This window comes from Eleutherodactylus coqui, chromosome 4 (genome assembly GCF_035609145.1).
Source record: "Eleutherodactylus coqui strain aEleCoq1 chromosome 4, aEleCoq1.hap1, whole genome shotgun sequence".
NCBI lineage: Eukaryota > Metazoa > Chordata > Amphibia > Anura > Eleutherodactylidae > Eleutherodactylus > Eleutherodactylus coqui.
The window spans coordinates 51,309,700-51,315,894 of record NC_089840.1 but is presented as its reverse complement, the minus strand read 5'-3'; positions in this window follow the sequence as shown (position 1 = coordinate 51,315,894).

Genomic DNA, 6,195 nt, shown 5'->3' with positions numbered 1-6,195 from the left:
ATAAAATTGATTTAATAGATTAGTACAAGAATATAACTACTATAAGACTGCCCCCTATGTACAAGAATATAACTACTATAATACTGCTCCCTATGTACAAGAATATAACTACTATAATACTGCCCCCTATGTACAAGAATATAACTACTATAATACTCCCTCCTATGTACAAGAATATAACTACTATAAGACTGCCCCCTATGTACAAGAATATAACTACTATAAGACTGCCCCCTATGTACAAGAATATAACTACTATAATACTGCTCCCTATGTACAAGAATATAACTACTATAATACTGCCCCCTATGTACAAGAATATAACTACTATAATACTCCCTCCTATGTACAAGAATATAACTACTATAAGACTGCCCCCTATGTACAAGAATATAACTACTATAAGACTGCCCCCTATGTACAAGAATATAACTACTATAATACTGCCTCCTATGTACAAGAATATAACTACTATAATACTGCCCCCTATGTACAAGAATATAACTACTATAAGACTGCCCCCTATGTACAAGAATATAACTACTATAAGACTGCCCCCTATGTACAAGAATATAACTACTATAAGACTGCCCCCTATGTACAAGAATATAACTACTATAAGACTGCCCCCTATGTACAAGAATATAACTACTATAAGACTGCCCCCTATGTACAAGAATATAACTACTATAAGACTGCCCCCTATGTACAAGAATATAACTACTATAATACTGCCCTCTATGTACAAGAATATAACTACTATAATACTGCCCCCTATGTACAAGAATATAACTACTATAATACTGCCCTCTATGTACAAGAATATAACTACTATAATACTGCTCCCTATGTACAAGAATATAACTACTATAATACTGCTCCCTATGTACAAGAATATAACTACTATAATACTGCCCCCTATGTACAAGAATATAACTACTATAATACTGCCCCCTATGTACAAGAATATAACCACTATAATACTGCCCCCTATGTACAAGAATATAACCACTATAATACTGCTCCTATGTACAAAAATATAACTACTATAATACTGCTCCCTATGTACAAGAATATGACTACTATAATACTGCTCCTATGTACCAGAATATAACTACTATAATACTGCCTCCTCTGTACAAGAATATACTATACTGATATCAATTACGTACAGGAATAAATGTATTAGGAGTGTTGCTAGACTATGCACACATTTGGGGTATCTTTTGGCAGTGTTATATATAATGTATTAGAGGGGGTGTTCATGATTATTATATCTATGAAGTTTAGGCAGGAGCATATATTTGCAAAGTACAATGAAATGATCGCCCAGGACCGGCGCAGACAGACATGAGCTCACATTTAATTTATCGTCCACCTAAGTACAAATACGTTGGGCAGTACATCGAAGAACAGAAGAGCCAGCGCTCAGTGGGCCAATATAGTACTGCTGAGTTCAGAGCCTGAGGGGGCGATACGTCAGTCACGCTCTTCTTGGAGAATTCCTCTGCCAGGGTGCGGTCTACAGCTAGGCAGCCATGTAACGTGATGATAGCCACTGCTCACATCAGACTTCAAGTGCAGGCCCCGTGCAGCTACAATTAGAAGAGAAGCGCTAATACAGTGCTGTATGTGTAGTAAGCAACGCCACTAGTCAGAAGAGGCATTACGTTCCAACCACACAAGCGTAACACAATCACAAGTCATTTAAGTGCAGATGATCAAGCTGCAGAGGTCTGAAGAACGGGTCTGCAGAGATAATTACACTCACCGCTAATTTGATTTTCCAGAGCCCATAAAGCATCGGGAGAGAGAAGAGAGAGAAAGGGAGGATCCAACCGAAAGGACAGGAACCCTGCAGATGTAAAGGTGGAGCCTCCCATCACATCGGTGGTTTATAGAGCAGAAACGGTCACCTAATTTGGTTAAATTAGATCTAAGTTTTTTATTTTTTAATATATGCAACACCATGTGAACACCAGGGGGAAAAAAGGGTGGGGAGGAGGGGATTTTCATGGGATCTGGAAAATCAAAATTACCAGGGAGTATAAATTTTACCTTGACGACACCAGGAGAGAGACGGGTATCTAAATAGGGAGTAGTCTGGGACCACAGCATTACCCTAGTAGAGTGAGCCCTAAGCCCTTATGGCAGCTGGTCAGCTGACAACTATGTGAGAGCAGAATGGCTAGCTTAATCTATCTAGCTAGCCAGAGGGGCTTTGAACGCTGCCTTCTCTCTATTTGGGCCTTGAAGAATTCCAAAAAGAGCGCTAGTCTTCCTCCATTCAGCCGTAGGCTGGACAGACCGAATTATGCCTCTGCAAACATCAGTATGAAATGCTTTTCCTTCATGTCTGGATTTACACAAAGGGATGGCAAGGCTCTCTTCATGACAATGAAATCTAGAAGACAGTTTTGGTAAAAAGGCAGGTTCTGGAGCGGGCAAATGGTAGTAAGTGGGTTGATTTAATTAGCCCGCCATTCACTCACCACACGAGCCGACGTTAATGCTACCAAGAGCCCCAATGCAGGGCGGGTTAAAAGTTTGAAGGTGGCGTTGGTCAGATAATTGAGCACCAAGTTGAGATGCCAAGAAGGAACTTGACTTTTAATAACTAATCTGGACCTAGAAGATGCTTTAATAATCTAATTTTTTCACTTTTGTCAGTAAATCATGAATCCCCCCAAAATGTATGATTCCTGTAGTGATCAGGGAAGAAAAGGTGAGAGGGATTCTAATCCCTCTTTTTTGGCTAAGGAGGAGCTGGTTCAGCTGGCTGCGAATCCCATCAGTAACTGACCCTTGGCTCTTCCCAGAGATACCGACTCTTCTGTCTCGGGGCCCCATATTCCATCCACAGATAAGGATTCTTCACGTAGCGGCATGGAATGTGAATGTGAGGATATAATGACGGGGATTCTCGGAGCCGGGGATTTCTGCTATACAAAAAAAAGCAGCTGGAGAAAAATTTATGCCAGAACCTAGAAGTTCCTAAATTTTAGTAAAAACATTTTCTTCAACTAAACCACTCCCTAAAAGGGTCTAGCAACAAACACTTTGAAGGTACAGGTGTCAGCGCCGGGGGCTGCCTTGGATTTTAGTTTAGCTTAACATCCCTGTATCGTTGTTGCCCAGACCTTCGTCTCAAATCCGGAAGAGTTGTCAAACATAAAATCCCTTCCCCCATCTTGCCGCTGACCAATCCATCTCGTTTCTGTCTTTAAGGCCTCTTGTCCACGGGCAAACGAAGAATTAAAATCCGCAGCGGATTTTAACTCTTCTCCTGCCCGCGGATCCGCATCCCATAGGGATGCATTGACCACCCGCGGGGTAGATAAATACTCGCGGATGGTCAATAAAAGGGATTTTCTTTTAAAAATGGAGCATGAAAAAAATCTGGGCCATGCTCCATTTTCGTGCGGGTCTCCCGCAGGCTTCTATTGAAGCCTATGGAAGCCATCCGGATCCACGGGAGACAAAAATCGGAATTTACTCACCCGCTCCGGTCCTTCCCTTCGCCGCGGCTCCATCTTCTGTCGCGGCCGGATCTTTTTTCTTCAGGCCGGCGCATGCGCGGGGCACGTCACCGACGTGCCCTGTGCATCCGCCGGGCCGAAGAAAGAAGATCCGGCCGCGACGCAGAGAAGATGACGCCGCGGCAAAGGAAAGATCCGGAGCAGGTGAGAGGTAAGTTTATTCTTATTTCTATGCCTCATGTCCGTGGGGCAGGAGGGACCCGCTATGGATTCTCTATGGAGAATGCGTAGCGGGCCTGATTTTCCCCGTGGACATGAGGCCTTAAGGGGTGAAAGTCTCTTGAAGTAAAAATAAATAAATTTAAAAAAACGCAACTGGACTTTTTTTTTTTTTAGCAGAGGCTTTATTCAATAGATCATCCAAAACGGGGCCAAATATATATTCTTCGGGAAAGGCACAGAAACGGTTTTTGGATGAACGATCTATCAACCAATTCTGAGCCATAAGGGTCTACGGGCTGACTTTTTCCAAGGATGATGGTCTGACCGATGGCTTCCGCAGATGCTGTAAGGCTTCAGCCAGGAAACAAGCCGCCCTCCAACTCTGTCCCTTAGTTGCAACTAACTGCTGCAAGCAAATAAGAGATCTTGCAGTACAAGTAGCAGCAATATGAGACTTCGAGGCTGCCAATGACCCTGACCCCCACCCCCTCCCCCCCAGGCCCTCTAAAGAAAACTGCCTTTTTACCTGAAGGGTCTATAAGCAATCCCAGGTAAAGCGAATCTCCGTAAACTCCTTGAGATTGCTGCATTAATTCTCAGGCCTTAGCCCAACTAGCGGAAACCTACTCCTCAAAAGGATACTTTCTCTTTACCCCTTGTGGCATAAAATTTCTTGTCTCTTTCCCTTCTTTTTAATTAAGGAAAGAACGCCCCGGAAGGTTCTAGGTTTGCAATTCTGTATCCCTCAATGGCTTGAATGGATCGAGACGGCTTTGGTTCCTCTATTTTCATCAGTGGTTCTAATAGCCTTTAGAGAAGCTTATCCATAGCTTCAGGAGGGAAGAAAAGATGGCCGCCTTCAGAACCATCGGAGGAGGAGAAAAAACATCCAAGGAAACTTCATCAGGCTCAACAAATATTTCTTCCTAAGAATCTGAAAAAGGATAAGAAACTAGTTTCCCCTCCGAGGTACTAGAGCCCTCCAATTTATTTTTTTAAAACAAGCCCTTCAGAAGGCTCCAGGCTGCGATGACCACAGATGGGCACAGCCCAATCGCATTGTGCAGGAGCCGTTCAGAGGCCCAAAATGCCAACTGGGGCATTTGAATGCCGTTGTCAGCATTAATAGTCGCATTTAAAATGCTTAACAGCTACGATCGGCATGAACGCCGATAGTGGCTGCTGTTGGCTGTCAAAGATGGCTGGCACCTGCTGTGTAACGGCTCGGATTCATCACATGACTGAAGGGTTAACCTACCTGTTACATTTTCAGTATTCTACAAACATACTTCTGCATTAAGTACTTGGAGATACTGTATACTCTACTGTAGATCTACCATCCTGGTATACAAAGTACCGCTGCTCATCCTCCACTCTGGGGTAATGGCTGGTAGCAGGGGTCCCCGAATAAGAGGCAACTGGGCGGTCTCTTTACTTAAATACGCAGCGTTTTTACACAAGTAAATCCCATTGATTTTTTACTTAAATACGCAACGCATCCGTAGGTTTCCAGTATATCTACACACGGCCGTGGGTTGGAATGGGCTATTACAGTGCGTGACACACACCAAAAAGGCTAGGTGCCGAGTTTGTTTTTTTAACACACGACTGAAAATCATGCAGCAGTGAATGAACCCGCTGAAGTCAATGTGCTCCATCTACTGCGTAATAGGCTGCATATTTACGCTTGTGTTACTGCCAGTTACCAGTGTTACACCCAGGCAGGGATTTCAATTTCTGTTCTGTTTCATTTTTGGAGCAGAGAAGCAATTAAAAAAACAAAACAAAAAAAGTTTCCATTTCTTTCCCCAATTTCAGCGGGTTTTTAAAAAAAAGGAGAAAAAAAAAAAGTTCCCACATTTGGCTTCATTCCATGGACTGTCCTATTTGATCAGTTTTAAAAAAATGTAACCTTTTCCTTCTTTTAAAAACCCACGGAAGTCAATGGAGAAAAATGTAAACGGTAAATTCCGTTTCGGATTCAGAAACGAATCAGAGAAATGGAAATCCCTAACTGACGCTAGTGTGAGCGAACCCCAAGAGGAGCTATCTATCTATATCCATCTCATCTGGATCAGGAGCAAATCCTCCCAATAAAACACTTTTTAGGTGTACTGTCCCTTTAAGACTGTAATTTCCATCCAACTATTGCAAAACTACAACTCCAAAAATTCACAACCGCTACACAGGAAATAGTTGGAGTTGCAGTTCTGCATCAACTGGAGAGCAGCAGATCGGAGACCACTGCTTTGGTGAATGTCAAATACAATTCAGCAACTGACCACAAGGGGGCAACTGGAAGCAAAAACAGGCGACAAACATGATTTTGAAAGGAAGAGACTTTTGAAAAAATACAGATATTACACCCGACCTCCACCATTGTAACACACTAGTAGAAATGTTTCTGACCCCCCTCCCCCCCCCCCCCTCTGAAAATCTCAAAACCTTTACATAAAGATAGCAAAAATAAATTTTATTCCTTTCATTTCTGTAA